Source organism: Rhea pennata, chromosome 2 (genome assembly GCF_028389875.1).
Source record: "Rhea pennata isolate bPtePen1 chromosome 2, bPtePen1.pri, whole genome shotgun sequence".
In the NCBI taxonomy this organism is placed as follows: domain Eukaryota; kingdom Metazoa; phylum Chordata; class Aves; order Rheiformes; family Rheidae; genus Rhea; species Rhea pennata.
This window is the reverse complement of record NC_084664.1, coordinates 121,485,466-121,504,398: the sequence shown is the minus strand read 5'-3', so window position 1 is coordinate 121,504,398 and position 18,933 is coordinate 121,485,466. Positions and strand designations below refer to the sequence as shown.

At 40.2% G+C, this 18,933-nt stretch overlaps 1 protein-coding gene across 1 annotated transcript in view; it reads left to right on the top strand.

Moving 5' to 3' along the window:
• The first annotated feature begins 1,279 nt into the window (after nt 1-1,279).
• The window catches only part of ZFHX4 (zinc finger homeobox 4), a 145,693-nt gene continuing 128,039 nt past the window's right edge, over nt 1,280-18,933 (top strand). The window contains exon 1 of the mRNA XM_062570267.1: nt 1,280-1,303. The gene's annotated coding sequence lies outside the window, so the exon portion shown is untranslated. The remainder of the gene's footprint in view (nt 1,304-18,933) is intronic.

The window sequence follows — 18,933 nt, the reverse complement described above, 5'->3', positions numbered from 1 at the left end:
GACGATGCGCGTTTGTGCATGAAATGTATCATATGCATAGAGACTCTTCCCCTGGACTGATATTTACTTCATTTTGATAAGGCTGTTTACAGTTGATATTGTATAGTCCGTTAGGCTTTGCTTTTTACTTTGTTGATGTCTCCAAGCAATTATATGGCAGACATCATACGAAGTGTGTTATGTTGTGTGTGACTGTGTATGTTAGCGTTTATATATATGTGCAAATATGACATAGGATGTGGGTGCACACGAGTGTATGAGTGTAAATAAATCCCTCTTTATCTCTGCATAAGCAGATATTCCCTATCTTAGAAGTACTATCTTTCCTTTTACGGGGGTGCCATACAGTCATTACCTTACGCCAAACTTTTTTTTTTTTTTTTTTTTTTTTTTTCATTAAATGACCATTAGGAGAGAAAAAAGAGAGAAAGACAGAAAGAAAGACAGAAAGAAATATCTCCCTGGTGGAATAATTAATTTGCACTCATTTCTTTTAAGTTCCCGAGCAGTTAAAGGAGCAAATTCCCCCCCCCCTTTTTTTTTTTTTTTTTTTTTTAATTTTCCCTAGCCATCTACTTCGTGCGTCTGTGTGTGTGTGTCTGTGTTACTAATGAAGTTTGCAGACTTATGTTTGTATCCATGAGCTCCTTTCTGCTGCCCCTTCTTCTCCGGGCTGGCTCTGTGGCTCCCGCCGCCCCTGCGAGCCCCCGGCAGCCGCGGCAGCTCCGGCTCCGCCGGCTCCGGGGCTGCGCGTCATTTGCAGCCTGGAGAATGTTGATCACCTCACTAATTACACCTCTCCCTCTCCCCCTCGTCCCTCTTCTCTCCCTCTCCCTCTCCCTCTCTCTCTCTCTCTCTCTCTCCTCTCTCTCTCTCCTCTCTCTCTCTCTCTCTCTCTCTCATTCCCAGAGTGCATATCGGGAATAGACACACAAAGACATGCGCACTCAACTTAATCAGCCATTTTTTTAAACAGGGCTAAAACGATAATAATTAGCAGAATAAAGACATATCGGATTTTCATTTCCTTTCCTCCTTTTCCCAACCCCTTCACAACCAAACAGCGAGACCGCGGTCGGCACATGCTTTAACAACTCCCGGACCCCAAAGGACCGCTCCATGCCCCCCACTTCTTGCTCAATCATTTTTATTTTCACCCAATAAAGTTGGAGGATTATTTTTTTTTATTATTTTTTTAATGAACCTTCTCTCGTTTACTTGGATGTGATCAGCTGTTAAGTAAATAAAGCAAAACAAAAAAAAGAGGCGAAGATCCAGTAGGAACTGCGAGGGGAAATGGAAAGTAAGTTTTTTCTTTAACTTTTATTGAGTAGTTTGTGTTAAATTTAGGTCGAGTATCGATTATCTTTCCAGGCTGATCTTGCACAATCTTTGATATTTCGCTCTCGCTCGCTCTCTCTCTCCCTCTCTCTCTGCCTCTTTCTCTCTCTCTCACATACACACACACACATCCCCAGATCCCATGGATCTCTCCCCTCTCTCTCTCCCCCCTTTTTCTGCCTGTTTCCCCATTTTTAGGTACAGTATTTGCTCTCATATGGGGAGGAGGGGCTGCTTTTTCTCTCTCTCTTCTTTCTCTCCCTCTCCCTCTCTCTCTTTTATTCCGGGGGTTACGTTTTGTTTGGGTATATTTTTTGTGTTTTGTTTTGGGTCTTTTTTTTCTTTCGGGCTGTAACTTTCGGATTAACTGGAGGACCCTGCTCATTTTGCTGAAGAGGTTTTTAGGAGGGGTCCCCCCACTTTTTATTTTGCTTTTTTTTTTTTTTTTTTTTTTTTTTTTTTTTTTTTTAGGGAGCTCGGGGGAAAAATTACTGTCAGCTTAGGAAAGACGTTACGGCTGTCAGAAGTCACCGCTTGCCAGCCCCTTCAGAGCTCGCACTCTTGCTTCGTAGCTCGAGCCCCCCTAAAACTTTGAGGTGCTTTTTGAAGGCGCTTGCCGCTCTCCCACCCTCTTTCCCTCTCCTCCCCATCTCCACCCCCCTCGGCCTCCCAAACTTTCGCTTTCAGCCGGCGGGGGGGGGGGGGGATGCCAGCAGGGCAGTGGGGACCCTGACTCCGCGTGCGTGTGTGGCGGGGAAGGTGTGGGGTGCTTTTTCCCCCTTCCCCCCCCCCCATTTATTTTTATTTCGCAGGTAGGTTTCTCAGGAGCAGAGGAAGGGGTGGCTGTGCGGGCGCGTGCGTGTGTGTGTGCGCAGAGGGACCGCGCTGCAGGCTGCCGTCTCTGGCAGCAGCAGGGAGAGGAGCCCGTTAGGAGCGCGCCCTGCCTGTGTCAGCTGCGCGGCGCGGCGCGGCGCTGCGCGGGGAGGCGGCGCGGCGCGGCCCCGCCGCCGGGGATGTGCGGGCGGCCGCTGCCTGCGGGCGGCTGCCGGGCCCCCGCCGGCATCATCCGCGCCGCGCCGCGCTCCGCGCAGCGGGGAGGGCTGCCGGCGGGCAGGGTCCGGGGCGCTTTGGAGCGCAGCCTTGCTGAGATTTGTGAAGCGGGGGCCGGGGGGTAGTTGTTTTGCGGGACATTTTTTTTTTCAACCGAGGACTAAGATAAAAAAAAAAGGCAATCAATCATAAAATAATATAAAAAATAAATAAAAATAAATAAATAATAATAAAAAAAGCCCACAGACAGAGAGAATGCAGCTCGGTTTCTGCTCTGTCTAACTGCTCGTGCCAGAATCAAGTGCATCCCTTCCCATCACGGCGGCTAATGGCAGACGCGTCCCTGCTTCCCCCTCCTGCCTGACATGAATTTTCCTTCAAAAATGCTAATAAACTTTCCCCCATCCGATGCCAACTTGCGGCGGTTCCCCTCCACTCCTCCCCTGCAGCATCTCTCCCCCCCCCCCCCCACCGGCCCGGCCTCCCCAGCAGCAGCAGCAGAAAATGCCCGTGTTGGTATTTCTTTTGTTACCTGCGAGCCGGGCGGCCGGGGGTCTCTCCTCGGCTGCTTAGGGCACTGGGTCCAACCGAGAGAGGAGCCACATCAGTCGGGTTCAGCTTGCTTCACCTCAGCGCCGTCCCGAGGAGGCTTTAGCCACCATTCAGTAACACACCCTCCTCCTCCTCTTCCTCCTTAGGTACCAAGGCAGAGATCGCAAACATAACACCCCCCTCCCCACCAAAAAAAAAAAAAAAAAAAAAAAAAAAAAAAACACCAACCAAAAGACAACTTGCCAGGCTGAAGATGGTGGATTTACATTAAGCCAGACACAGGCAGGTTCGCTCAGGAAGTCTGACCATCCCGTTTTCTGACAGTTGCATTTCCTCGGCTCCATTCCGTTCTCCACATTTTTTTAAATTTTTCTTTTTATTAACCTTTATCGAGGATTATGTAGTTGGCAGGAGGAGAGAGAGAAAGACAGTGGAAACAGAGGGCTCTGGTGCTTTTGGGGTGGTTGCTGTGAGGATTTTTTTTTTTTTTGGTGGTGTATTTTTTTTTCAATATGTTTTTCCTGGATTTTCAGTGGCTCGATCCTTAGCAGCGGTACTGGAGTGTTTAAAAAGATCATATGTAGCATTATATTTTTAGTTTGGTGGTGGATGGATGGAAGAGGTAGTGAGAAGCTTTTGCAGCCCTGCCTGTTGTTGGTTAGATTGAGGCAGAGACTTGGCTGCGATTGGGACGCGACTGTGACATGGGCATCGATCGCTTCCATTGAGAGCAATGCAAAAACACAGCCTGGGTATGTAACACTCTCAGTGCCATCAACACTTGTTTTACTTTATATTTACTGGCAAAACTGACAGAACGAGCTGGAGTGCTTTTCTTTGAAATTAGGAATACAAACATTTGGAAGGGAAGGTGTACAAAGAAGATTGTTGAAATATATGGGGGGTTGAAGGTTGGGGGGGGGAAGCCTTAATCATCATTGCTCCACTTCCTATTCAACTGACTGTATTTAAGGAGTTTCAGTCTTTTCTTGACTGAGGGATCCTACTAAACTGGTTGAAATGGAAAAAAAAAAAAAAAAAAGACAATCAACCTTGAGGGAATATCTGCTGGTTTTCAGGGTTTGCGGTTTCAGCCGGTAGGAAGGCACACAAAAATAAAAGATGGCTAGCCAGCTGTTTTAACCTCTTGCACCTGGCTCCAGAGCTGGGGCTCACCAGGATTATTCAGTTATTCGTGCTATCTGTGCTTGAATATTTATAGTGTACGATCTAGAGATCCACACGCTACATTGTAGCATCTCTTTATCCTGTAGTTGTGTGCTTTTTGGACTTCGTCAACATAAACATGTATTCAATAGTTTTCATTTTTATGATAATGAACATAGAGGGTCAATGAAATATAGAAGGAAAAGTCGTAAATCTGCAAAAGTGAAACCTACCCAAGGAACAAAGAAAGGTCAGGTAAACCATCTGTGTAAGTCACAGTAATAGTACCTGCTGTTTGGTTTATGCAGTGATACCGGTTTATTATTCTCGAAAATGAAACTTGTCCACTAGATCAAGTTAAAACTAAAGGAAAACTGTAAAGATGGTAAATCGCATTATGTGCATCTTTCAGAATAGGGACACGTTTTTATTCCTAGCTTTTTGAATAGTTTAGGTTTATTTGTGAAGATGGTGCACCAGCAAAGAACATATAAAGGGGGCCGAGAAAAATCACTGTTTAATATTGCTGAATTTACTGCTTTCATTCTGACCATGAGCCTAAATTTACACAATGAAATTTGATTATCTCTAATAACAATATTAGATCCTGCACTGGATGGATGAGAATTGAGGTGGTTTTGTTGATTGCAAGGGTTTAATGTTGCATTTCAGAATCTGATGTGGTTTAGCCTCCCTTCCATTAACTGGAAAACCCCTGAGGTTTTACAATTATTTCTTAAAGATAATACATTTAAGATTGCATTGGTAGGCTGAAGAAAAGTCATAAAGGCAAGAAGGGAAGCCCTTAATAACTCTTGAGATTCAGACATGTTCAGCAGTTAGATTGGCTCTGACTTCACCAAGGGTCGACAATGTGTCATTTCCATGAAGCCAAATTGCCCTCTGCCTATATGATATTAATGTGCAAATCAATATTTCAGGGATTAAATTTCCCTTCTTCATTTTTTATGGTTTCTACCTCAATAAGTCTCAAGTCTATTAGAAGAGGCTGGATGATTTAAAATCTTTCACTGCAGAATGGCTTGTCGTAGGCTTGTTTCACAGACCGTTTTTTTGGATTTTCGTTATAAAAGACTAAAGGTATTCCAAAGAAGTTGATAGTCAATATAGGGACATGCTCACTGTTGTAAAGCCCTTGTTCGATTAAGAGCTAAAAAGGTATTGAAAATATAATATATATGTTTATATAATATATATACATTCTACTGCTTTAAAAATATTGTGTTAATCACATATTGATTTATTTCAAAATCAATTGAAGCTCCTTTCTTATTAGTGATTTGTTCAGCATTCTTCAGCCTTGTTGTTAATTTTCTTAAACAGCATGCATGAATTAATCTGCTGGTAGAATGTGTTTTGGATTTTCTTTGAAGCATATTTAAAACAAGGAATTTTTACCTATTTAAGCTAAGTGGTGTGAACAGTTTAGCGTTGCTGGGAAAGCCAGGGCACTGTTTCTGCACTTAGGATTCAGCAATGTTTTAATGAAGCTAAGGGACATTTTGTAAATATTTTATGATTTCTACTTAGATGCTTATCAGCAGTGTTTATTAAGAGTTTCCTTTGAATATTCACGAACAGTTAAAAATTAAAATGGAGCTATCTGATCTGGAAGGAAATAATACATGACAGAAAATTTAGGTCAAAATATGAGGTTGTGACTTTATCACATAATCTTGGGAAGGCCCTACTGTCTATCATTTAGTGTTGTTTTATAGTCTTAGACCATCTGGACCAAGTTCCGCACAGCTGCATGAATTTCATATGTGATAGAACATTTTTTCCATTCAGTGTGAAATGTTCCTTCCTAAAAACGTACACCAGACTCGCTTAATTTAGTCTGCTAAAAGAAATGCACATGAAAAAGGACAAAAGGCTCTTTAATCTCTGCAAGCTGTTTGTTTTTCTTCAAGATTCCTGTCTGTTTGGGTTTGAAAAGTCATGTTTATTGAGCAGATGATTCTGAGGTGTGACATTAAAATAATATATGATTTTTGTGCTAGTTTCTGCTCTCCTAGTTAATTTGCAGAACTACTTTTTATGCCTGTCAAAACACACAGTTAATCTATTCTTATTTACAATTAATCTCAATAAAATTAATCTTAACTATGCCTTAGTCAGTAGCTTAAAATATCTAATTATATTCAATTAACTGCTGTCATAGTAATTAACACTGCTTAATTGCCTCTGCATATATTTATGTAAAGCTCATTAGTTACTGCTTGCTCTTTTTCTTCCTTTTCTCATTCCCATTTTTGTGGCTCTGAGAGCACTGACATAAAACCCAGCCTAGTTTTTGACAATTTAGATCTTAAGGAATCGGTGACAATGGCAATACATGTGTTTGTAACATGTTATGTGGGTAAATATATATGTTTTCCTATGCAAAAAGGTATCAGAGAGGGGTCTCTGAAGAACTCCTAGCCCTCCCTCCCTCCCTGCCCCCCTTTCTCCTATCCCAGCACATACAAAAATATTTTCTAGCCTTGTTGATAGAAATATGAGAAGCCAGGTTAAGCTTTGTGTTTATAAATGAAGAGCTTTTCTGCATCTGCCTTGGGGCTGTACCCAGAAGGCAGAGCTTTGCTGCTCCAAATTCATTCAAAGGGTTAAAGACTTGGCCAAGGTTCAAACTGAGAAGCGCCCAGGGAAAGTGCATGTGAATATGTACAAGTTTCATGTAATTAGTGCTTAATTATATTAACATATGCAAATTGTCAACTTAGGAGCTTGTTGAGCTGGCAAAGATCAGCCAGGCACAATTGCTGTATTGTTCTGAAACAATAATGGATTTCAAGTTGGATTGTGAAAACACATAACTAGCTATCTAATTTAACTCATACCATGGTGAAATTTCATTAGTCTCCATGGAGACTGGTTTAATTGTGCTGACTAATGTTCTGGGCTGCAGAATGTCCTAAAAAGAAAGCGTTGTTTGCCTAATCCACCTTACAATGACACTTGTTTGTACATGTTTCCCTTGTGTGAGAATTTGCATATGCAAATAAATAGTTTCTCTGCCCCATTTGTCATGGCTGTTCATTACCCATGAAGAGGACATTGTTACTAGGCTGTTACTGAGTCTCCCAAGACAGGATAGTGTCAACCAGTCCAGCCACATTCTTTCATAATTTGTTTCTGATTAATAGACCAGAGTGAGGCTCATTCTATTCAGGCCTCTGCAAAGGGAAGGTCAGTTCTGTCACTGAAAAGAGTTTCCGCAGCAACTGAAGTTTTTGCTCTCCCTCCTCCCCCTCCTGCTCCCCCCTCCCCCCCCCCCCCCCATTCCCTCTTTCTTTGGCTAAAATAATCATATTTAAAATAATGTAGTCTTGCTCTAAGGAATACCTCCGCTAATAATCTCCAGTTTCCTAAAGCAAAAGATAGGAAAATAAAGGAGATTCTGGTATTGGAATATTAATCCTGTTTTTGACAGAAAGGTAAACTGATATAATTGCTTTTCAGTCGAAGGAATGGGGGTTTATACAAGTGTGAAAGCATCGGAAAAGGATTAGCATTTTTTTGCATAATGAAAAGCTCTGTTGAATAGGGCACTGAATGGTTGACTGAATGACTGAGATGAAAGGAAGATGAAAATGCAGGCTCCTCTTTCTTTATGCCTATGTTCAGCTCTCCCTAAAGTTATGTTTGTCCAAGACTTGAGAAAACAAGCAGAAGCTCGGATTTCAGCAACTTTATAAGATGCCCCGAGTTTCCATCATCATGTGAAGTAATATGTATGAGAATAGTGCAGTGAAAGGATGATAAACACAGGTTTATATGTAGAAGAGTTCCCGGAACATGACAGGCAAACCAAATATTGACTATTGGGTAGCAAGGCTTCCCAGTACTTTGCTTGGGGGAAAGAAGAAGAGGGGAGGGGGGGCCGTCAGGGAGGGAAGGAGTTATTTTGAAAGTTGCCAATGGAAATTACGCATCAACGCAAAATAATCTAATAAAGTTCGGTATTCAAGGAAGCAGGATTTAGTCAATATCTATTTTAATTATTAAACTATTTCTCTTTTGGAAAAAGTTATGAGTTCTGACTCAGTGCTAAGTGTTTAAGTGGTATATAAGCCTTTCTGGGGAAAAAATTACTCTCTTAGTTAGGCTTTTCAAGCAGAGAAAGCTTACTACAATAAAAATTAATATGTGCACGTAATGAGTGAGGCTTTCGTCGTGACTCTATCAGTGTGCTCAGGTTATTTAAAACATTTACGGTAGGTTCAGGTGGTGAGAAGGGCCTTGGCTGCTCCTCTGCGGGCTGGGCTGGCCCTGCTGCCTTCAGCTGGAGCAGGATCAGGCCCCGAGACAGGGCTGCAACTGGTTAGCTGTTGACAATGTGATCAGTGCTTCTAATTATGTTCTCTCAACAGTAATTAGGGCAGTTAAAATACCATAAGTGTTGAGCCACTTTTGAAAGTGGGAAGTGGTTCTTTTGTACGTATGTAAATCAAATGCAGTGTGGATAATTATTTGTGTGTATGCATATTAAATAGGTTCTTTTTTTTCAGGTCAACATAATTACCGATTTAGAGCTACTGTGGAAAGCTGCTGGTAGTTAGACTAACTATTAACTTGTTGGAGGGGGGGCAGTTGTTAGTTTGCAGAACATTTATTTTGTAAATGCTTGTTAGTTCAGTGTTAGACTTGATTTGATAACACTTAAATAGCTAGAGATGCTTCTAAGAAATTAGAATAATTTATGGATAAATTAAGTAAAATTGCAAATGCAGGAAGTGCTTGGTAATAATAAAGTCATAAAGATTCTTGCTTTTTAGACAAAGATAGAGACCTTCCGTAGGGCTTGAAAATGTTTTGCTGTTAACTTTATGAAATTCCTTAAAACTTCTTTTAAAAGAATAATAGACATGCCAATGGGATATTCTTTCATTCTGGGAACAACTTATTAGTGTATTTCCATAAGAAATATGTGTTAATTTAAAAAATAAATTCATTTATATTTTAAAATATTGTTAACCAAGCACCATGTGTTGTCTCTGGCAACGTTCCAGCCACTGTAGAACTGGATAACACATGGGTTAATAATAACTTATGTGATGTCTGCATTCTTACTGAATGGGCAGAAACCCAGAACATTTAGATACTGAGATTCAGGATTTTACAGAATGAGATGTAATGCAGAACATGTTTACATGAACAGATGCACAGACAGAAGAAACTAAAAAAAAAAAACAAAACAAAAAAAAAAAACCAAAAAACCCACTATCTTTTGACAGTTGTGTTTACCTAATAGGTAAAACAAACCTAGTAGGGTTGGAGGCAGTGTTTCCCCCCCCCCCCCGATGTTTCCCCCTCTCCCCAAAGAAAATGGTACACACATCACTGATTATCAGGGTTCAGCAGAACTGTGCAGACAAACTTGTTTTGCATAAATAAGGACAGCAGGATTTGGCCTTTAATCTATATTACTATATTTCTTTTTTCTTCTTAATTGTCACTCTGTAGCACTTTGATACCAGTGTTTTTAGTATAACTACAGCTTTTCAAGAATTCCAAACTAAGCCTGAAAACTTTGTGCCAGGCAGAAATGTGGCAGCCCTATTGCAGAATGCCTTTTTCTGTCCTTTTTCTGTTTAAACAAAATATTCTAAGGCATGGTTTAATAGATAGTTACCTAAATAAAAGTTTACCATATTCAGACACTCTTTTTAGTGTTCACATTACTCAGAATCAACTTTGAATTTTTCAAAAAAGGAGTTTAGAAAGCAGTTTTTCCAAAATATATTTTCTTTGCATTTGGTACTTTGGAGAACAATTTTAAATATGCTTAGAAACTAGGATTTCTTTACAGACAAATCTAGCATGCTTTTGGCACTCATGCTGATCTGATAGGCTGTACCAGCTCCTAAGTAGATGTTATAGTCCTTCAGGTCAAGAGTTCACAAACTAAAGGTTGTATGTACGAGATAGACCATGGTGACTCTGAAAACTAACATTTACCATATAGGCTGCATTTTGTGTGTGTGGAACAAATGATGCACACTTACATCTAAAGCTGTATATAAACAGACAAATATTCTGCCCCTAAAACAAAGAAATCCTTATGAAATGCTTCTGTTGATGTGAACCTAGGACACAAAAACCCTCAAAGAAATGAGAGCCTGATTCTTCCTATTCACCCCAGACCAAATTAAAAAAAACTCATCTGAAATAAGGGCAGTTACATGGGTGTAAAGCTGGAAGGAGGTACAGTTTTGATACAGTTAGGAAACCAAACAGGCCTTCAGTTCCCAGTTTAAAATACTCCCGTAAAAAAAAAAAAAAAAAATCATATTTAAAGGGTTTTATCTCCTCTCTCTGAATGACCATTTCCATTTACAAGGATGATGTGCTCGGCGCAGCAGGCACTGCAGGGTCTGGGAGCGGTTTGACGGAGCAGCTGATGGGGGCGATTCTGCCCCCTCCCCAGGTAGTGGCAGAGCGCAGGGCCTGGGAGCAAAGGCTGCCGCAGGCTCGCTCCTCCCTGTTTTGACACCGAGGCTCCTTTGGAGAGAAATACACCTAATCTGAGGTGACAAGGCACCTGTCACTGGTAGCACTCCAGCGTTTGGGACGCTGATGGAAATCTGGAGTAATCCCAGTTATTTCCACACTTGTTCCAGGAGATGGTAGTGTAACAGATCAGCGTATTCTCTCTTTGAAGAAAACAAAACCCGTAACTTCCTCCTTTCTCTTCACTTGTTGGGGAGGATCCTTCAGTTTTTGATATTCCGAAGGCCAGAGCTTTCCTAAGAAGAGAGAAAAAATCCTCAGATTTTCCAACTGTTACGTGATGATTTCAAAACCAGGTTTTCAGATGTGAGAAGCTATGGCTGTCCACCTTCTATTAAGAGTTTTTCCTTATTTAAGACCTAGCACTTCATGTGCCTTCCCCACGCCAGAAAATAAGGCTGTCAGTGAAAAGTAGCTGCTTAAACAGGGAATTTATTCCTGCAGGTTTCGCTGTGGTCCTTTATTTTATTTTTTTTTTTTTAATTGAAATACGAACATTGATTTAGCTTACAGCACTGAAGGTCTAAATTAAAGACAATGCAACACTTCTAAAACAAACTATTTAGCTACCTGGCAAATGTCACCCCCCCCACACACACCCCTGAAATCCTTTGAGTTTTATGAACTGCTCACAAAAAAATCCCGTTGCCTGTCATTGAAATGCAGCCATCTCTGGGGTGGGAAGCGTCACCCTGGGCACAGCCGGCCATGAGCGACTCTGCAGCAGGACAGCTATACGGTTAAGGGCTTTATCCAGCAGGAGCAACTGATTGCTGAAGGGAAACAAAATACGATTTCCTGACGGGTGCTGAGCCGGCGCGCTAGGACGGGCGTTTCAGCTCCGCTGAAAAGCGTCACTGGAGTTTTAACAGTCGCAAGTGCTCAGGCCCTTGGATTTATCTCTTCCTTGATGGATGGCTTCCCCGGCGCTGCTGCAGTTTCCAGTTTTGACCTAGGGCCTCGTCCGAAGTCCGGTGCCGTCTCATCGATTTCCCTGGCTTTGGATCGGGCCCTCGCAAAGAAGAGTGCCATCTACTGAGTCACCGGGCGCAACTCACGCGGCGGGCAGCGTTGGCGGGCGGCGCGCGCGCCCGCCGCCCGCCCCGGCCCTGCTGGGAGCACTTTCTGAGAGCGCAAGGCAGAGCCGTGCGGTCACCACTTCTCCCGAGTGGGTGGAAAGGCAGCAAGATACAACGGAGTCAAAAATGTTAGTATTTAAATATAGCAGAAACCGGGAGCGTAACAATAACTCAGCTACTACGGAGTAAATTCAACCATCTGGAGAGTGTGACACAGCCAGAGAGGGGGGAGAAAAAATCTTGAAGGCGAAGGATTTCATTGCATTTTGAAATTTATTCTCCAGGCAGGCTGCTGCTTTAACGCTGAACAGCGTAGGTCTGTGAGTGGTTTTGTGTATCAAAGACGTACGTACTGAAACACCTAGCTTCTTGCCACAATTGGATGCGAATGATAATGTTTTGGGACCAGAGTTCCTTGGCCCAGCTCTAAGTTTACTCATATCTATCAGTCTGTTTTGCAATGTTGTCATTATTTAAAAGCAAATTTTTAAGGCTCTTTGATTTTTTTTTAATACATATAATAGCAGGGAAGTACAGACATTCCTGGTTTCAGTTATAGCTGTATAAATGGCTTGAATTTGCTCTCAGCATATTTTTTACATGATTGTAACAATTGGAAGCAAATATATTAGAAATATTTTAGGTTCATTTAAAAATCTATGCAATTTAAACAAACGCTGAATTGTGTAATGGTTTGTCTGGGAATTACTTAGGCTGCACAGCGTAATAATATTTTATTAGCTGTCATTTGTTTTCAAGGAAGAAAATGGTAATTTTTTATGTTGGGTGTTATATGTGAAAACTTGGCACTGGAATGGGACAGTCCCTCAATGCAAATTTCTAAAAAGGTGGGACAGTAGTTGCCCAAAAGGTGAAGACTTGAGAAAAACTGGGGTGGGTCATTTCTTTCCTGAAAAGAAGCAGGGTACAGATTAGGAGCCATTAAGGTTTGCCAGGAGTTGCTGGTCATAGAAGCCTGTTTAAGTGCTCACTGTCAACAAGGAAATCATGGGCAGCACTTAAAGTGGCTCACCTCTGATTTATTCATAAACCTCACACGAGCACTTGGCTTTGTTCTTGCTCTGGTAAGGGGGAACTGATGCCAATAAGAACAGGAATAAAGAGCTTCTTGCATGGTCCAAAAGTGAATAGCACTTTATCTCAAAGCATGACCTCCATTCCCAAGATCTGTTGTGTTACAGTTGACTCCGTCTGGATGTGTATTCTCAGATGAATTACTAGAAGAGGTTATGACAAATATATACTTTGTAAACCCTCTAGATGTAACAAGAACTATGCAGCAGGAACTTAGGTTCTAACTTGACAGAAAGGTTGCAGTACACATAGTGAACTGAGAGATTTCTGTTTCAGACAGCGTTTTATGCTAGTGTTTTTAATGTGAGTCAGAAAACAGTATGATTGTGTGGCTGCGATTCAAGTGGATATTTTATATTCCATTTTATTTTCTTTAAGGGATTTGTTAAAAAACTCCATGTTTTGATAAATGTAGACACACAAAAATGCAAAATAGTTTTGAGATCAAAAAAACAAAAGGAAAAAAAAAGATTGACTTAGTTTTTAGGCATATGTGATTTCTGTTGCTTTATTTTTGTTTCTCTAAAAAAGGCAAAGTGGTGCTGGCAATCCACAGTGGGGGAAGGGACCTTTAGAAGACGGTCAACTGCCATGTTTGCACTGGGGCAGAGGTTGAGTACAGTTACTTAAATCCCCAGAGAAACATTTAGTTAACGCTAGTCTCTTTCTGATCCTGTCTGAATCTGGTTTTCTTTTCTGCTTTTTAATGAAGTTTGTTTGCTGCTATGCCTAGGATATGTTTTTAAACCGACTTGCATTTTCACAACAGATTTGACCAAAAGAGTCATAATGGAAGACAGTGATGAGAGTTAATGATACGTCTTTGATAAAGCAGTCCTCGTGTGCAATCTGATCACAGCCATCAGCTCATTTGTCATGGCTGAAGTGAAAATGTCAGGACCAATGAGTGTATCAGTGCTGAAGGGGGCGAAAGGGCTTTTGGAGACACTTTTGTGCTGGGAGTGGGCCATAGCTTAGATGCAGCTCTAGGGAAATACTGGGATTAGCCAACTCTGTGCACAAATCCCTAGCATAACAGAATTAGTTGGGAAAATGAGGTTTGTTAGTGGAAAAAAAAATCTGTAGAACTGCTCTAGGCTGCAGCCCAGTAACTATGCAAAACAGTAGGACATTTTGTTAAAATAATTTTAGCAATGTGAATTTATACACATTCCAGTACAAATCAGAATTGGTAGCCAACATTTTAACAAAACCAATCTTAATGTATTTTGCATATGTATGTGGGTTTGGTTATTGAAAAAATAGTACATTTAAAATAAATATGATCTTTGAAATCTTAAAAAGAGATTTTTCTGAGTTTGACATGAAACACACTGGAATACAACTTATTTAAATACCAACCAGTGCTGCTGGTATTTTTGCATGGGTTAGTTCATATAAAAGCTAAGGTCAGTCTCCCTGCTGTAGGCATTTCTTTACTCAGAAGGTGTAATTCCTTCCATAGGAACATACTGATTTCCAAATTGGGACTCTGGTCTAACTATCCTCTTCTCTGTTTAACTGGTCTGTACAAGATGCTTCTGAAGAATATCACAGTAGGCAGATGAGGGATAAGCTATTGTATGTGCCTGCCTTGCTGTGATTGCAAATGCAAATTTTTTTAGACCTCTGAAGAGCAAGGTTTAATATCCCTTACAAATGTTTTTGTTCACATTCATTACAATAACTCTGGATACTTTTGGCAGCCAATTTCCATTCTCTTTTTTTAACCTCAGTAAATTCATCTCAATGGTTTCCTGCAGCAATGAGTTCTACTGCCTAACCCCCTTTCCCCTCTCATCATCAGTTTTTAATTTGTCATAGCTTAGCTTTCTTGGAAATCTGCTAGTTCTTGTCTTTTGGTAAGCCTCTTCTCTTTCCTTCTTGTTAAATATCTGGGACGAGCAGGGTGTTTTTTGCCACTGTGATGTCTATAAAGATTCTGAAGAAATTTTGATGTATTTGAGGTGGGGATCATAATTATCGGGCCTATTCAGCTGATATCAAAGCACGTAGGTGTTTAACTGCGGAATCGCATTACCTGCACTGTTTCAGCACAACAGGAGAGAGGGTGAGTTATTCCGTCTCCAGGATGTGGGGAGTTTACCGAGGAATTGTGTGAACATGAGACGTGTAGATGCTTGTCTGTCTGGCTATATCGGTTAATAATGGCTACTGGCCATTGGAGGGAGAGTTACCTGTTTTCCTGTCCTTCCCGTGTGTTTGAGAGTGCAGCATTGGGGCTGTTTCAACTTCACAGGATCCAACTTTCATGTTGAGGTGGTGCAGCAGACTGCCAGCTTTGGGCTGAAAGGAATTTTTCCTTAACCTCGTGTTGTTACAGAGGTGCGGCCGCAAGTTTGTCATCTTTCCTTTGCCTTTTTAATGGAAATTGCAGATCAAAATTAAGTTTGGTGCCAGCTCCGTTGTATGACCGATTGGTAGCTGCCACCATTACCATGGCTGAGCACGAGGCCTTGATGACCGACCGGGGGTGCAGCAAAGAAAGGACTAAGGGGTCCTTGGCGTAGTCCGGGTTATTAGTGTGCCTGTGTGCCGTGAGCATTGCACGGTATTTGTCTGTTGTGCAAAGAGGCCGTTCCGTCTCTCTGTCCCTTTTTTTTCTTTCCCAAAGTTGGGCATAAGTTTGGGAGCAGGCAGAACTTCAGGCATATGCTGATCGGAGGGGGTGGAGAGGAGCGGATGTGTGGAAGCGCCTTAGGCTGTGCCTCAGATACCAGGTAATCGCCTCTGGTAAGCCCGGGCTTCCTCGCAGCCAGCTTGCAGCTAGCATATGAGCCTCCCTTTTGTGGTCAGAGGCTTCAGGCCCGTGGTCCTTCTGGGCCTTCTCGCGCTCTGAACATGGCCACAGGGACTAAAGATACCAGGTAACCTTGAGTCTGGCACAGAAATTTGTAATAAAGCTGCAGCCTCTAGCCTTTAAACCCCAAACACTTTGCTGTTTATGCGTGTCAGTGTGAGTGGCAGCAGCAAAGTAATTTATTTCATCTAACTAGTACTTATCTTTGTTAGGAGTCATCTGAAGATTTCTTCCATTTCATGTACAGTGAATTGTCCTCTTTTAGATAATGTGCTTGTACAACCTTTTTTTTTTTTTTTTTTTTAATTCTATTGATTTACAGTATTGAAGTGAAATATCTGATACCTGTTTCCTGCACTTTGACTGTATGTAGTCAAAGAAGCTGAGGAGATTCTTCCCTCCCCTCCACAAGCCCTTTAGCTGTTTTAAATGTATAATTATCATTGCATGTCATTTGATAGCTGCACTAATTGCTGCCAACCATTGTCTGTTTGCACTTAATGCTGAAACCTGATCAACATCCTGCTTTGGTTGATGTTTGGTGGTAAACTTTAATTAACTCTTATTGCATTGAAGAAGAGCTCAGTCTCTGTGCTAACTAATCATTTACCTTCATTATGTCCTGACAGCTCCACTTGTTCCTGGTACTAATAGATACACCAGTCAGTAAATAAACCTGCAAACCTTCATGCCTTGAAGTTGTTCCACATTGATATTTTGTTACTCAAAGTATAATGGGGTAAAGATAATTATTTCAGTTAGTTTTGTATCTCTGCTTTTCAAGACACTGATCTCAGATTGCCTTTTTCATGCCAGACAATATCATTTTAATAGTAACTGTAGATTTAAGATAACATTATTCCTTCAACATGGTTCCTATATACATGCATCTTTTGAATCAATACAATTAAGCTTGTCTCCTGTTGGAATTCTTGTAATTATTTTTCCTGAAATACTTTTCCTGTAATGATATTGAAGTTAAAGTAATCAGGTTACTGGCAGATCATGTAAAATTCAACTCAAAATTGCTGGCTGCTTGATTTTAATTTGTCTGACATCAAGTTTGTTTGAAAAGGGATAATATGTGGTTAAACCAAGGAGCTTATAATTATGCTTGACATTTGTTTGTTTATAATGAAATCTAATTAAAGTTCATACATTTTAAAACACAAAAGTTAATTACTGAATTGCTCACTTCACTTATGCACAGCAGTCAAATTAACTTGCAGTGCAAAAAATGACAAAAGACTATGCATAATAAAAACAAAATGCCCAGCTGATCTTGGCAATACAAAACAAATTTGCCATGATAATATTCTAGAAAAAGCAAATACTTTATTAATAACTAAACAGTTTAAAAAAACATGCTGTATTTTCACTCACCGTGCTGATTTTAATAAAAAGTAATATTTAATGTTTAGCATAACTTACAATACCCACACCTTTCTTTTGTAGATGCAAAATTAGAAAAATCCTACACATTCCTTTTAGATGTGCTTAAAGACACAATCTTTTATTTTTTTGTTTTCACCAGGACTCTTTCTGAAATCATTTGGATTTGTAGTGTACCTCTGAGAACTGGAATGTTTGCTTGAGTACCTGATTTGGGATAACTTTGAAAAAGATAATTACAGCATTGTTATCATGCAAGGAATTTAACATTAGACAAAAAAAAAGAAACATTTATTTCAGAGTTGATTTTGAGATAGCGAAGAGGTTAGGTGAATAATATGGAACCACTTTGACTTGCTAGTTATTATTTGTTAGTTTTTCAATTTGGTCCTACCTTTTGAATTTTTGTCTTACCTTTTGAAAGAATATGCATACAGACCAGACTACAATAAAATCACAAAGTTCATGATCATTCACCCTTTAAAGATTATACTACTCTATTTTACAGTGTTAAAGAATTATTTTAATATACTTGTCTTAATTTTTGTTAAATTAGACTTGAGTTAATGATACAAAAACTACATTTCTCTCTCTATATATTTTTAAAGCTATGAATGCAAACTATCCCTTTCATAGTATTTGAGAACAGGTGACATATATAAGCAGTGTGAGACAGTGGAGACAATTAGGATTAATTTTCTAACTAGTTCTATTTAATTTAGTTCTATGTGAGTTTAAAACAACATCTAATGTAAACTAACTTTGGTCAGAGTTACAGAGATTAAATTGCGAAAGCTTTGCAGATTGGGAGTATCGACATATGAATAAACACAGTAAATATGATTTATTAATTCCTAAAATGACTGCTGCAGTGAATTTCCTTAAAGGAAAAATAAACCTAGTGGATTCAATAGATAAGCTTTATATTTATCAGGATTATTAACTTGAACTTCCAAATTTAATAGGGATTTGGTGGGTGAAAGGGAAAGCATGGAGGCTCTTTTCGTTAATGACATGCTTGTAAAATGGAGTGTAATTTACATAACCTTTCATAGTGTATATTGTGTGTATTATAAGACAGGATCTGATTGATTTGTAGATTAATATTTATTTAGTAAAAGAAAATCAAAGGGATTAAGCAGTCATCATTTTAATCCTACTTTGCATAGATGAGACAAAGAGAAGTGATTAATGCTTTAATGCTCCCTGGGTCACTATCATTCAGATGCACCTTCCTCCAAAAAGAAAGGAAGGGGAAAAGTTGGTGCCACTTCCTAGTAATGGCAAACAAGAGTTTTCTAGCAACACTTTACGTGATTAGGCCATTTTTCATCACTAATGAAATAATCACTACAGAATCTCAGTGCCAGGTGGAGTAGTAGAAATATGGTATGAAAGAGAGAATTAGAAGGATAATTACAGTTCATGTTCTTGTTTCGTACCAATGTGAGCTATTAATGTTTAGTTAGAGCAAATATGCGCAAACTAGGTTAACTGGAAGAAAAGAACCCAAATTTGTTTGCAGAGGTAGCCTAAGAAATAGGCCTATCTTGCGTAAGGATTACAACATTTTCCTAAAACAACAACAACAACAACAACAACAAAAGAAACATATTGCACAGTAGCTTTGTCAAGCTGAGATTGCTGATCTTGCTTTTAAAAGGAGAACAGCTGCAGTGGTTTCATTAAAGCTGTGGAAAGAAGACAGGAGAGTAATGCAACAGTTCTTCACCATTACAATTAAATTAAAAATTCCAAAGCCTATAACAGTGTTATGGCCATTGTATACACTTTCCCGTTGCTCCTCGGTATAGAAAACAAAGACATAAATCCTATCCTGATGATGAAGGAGAGCTGATCAGTCTCATGAGATTTCGCTGCAAGAGTTTAAAAATCAGC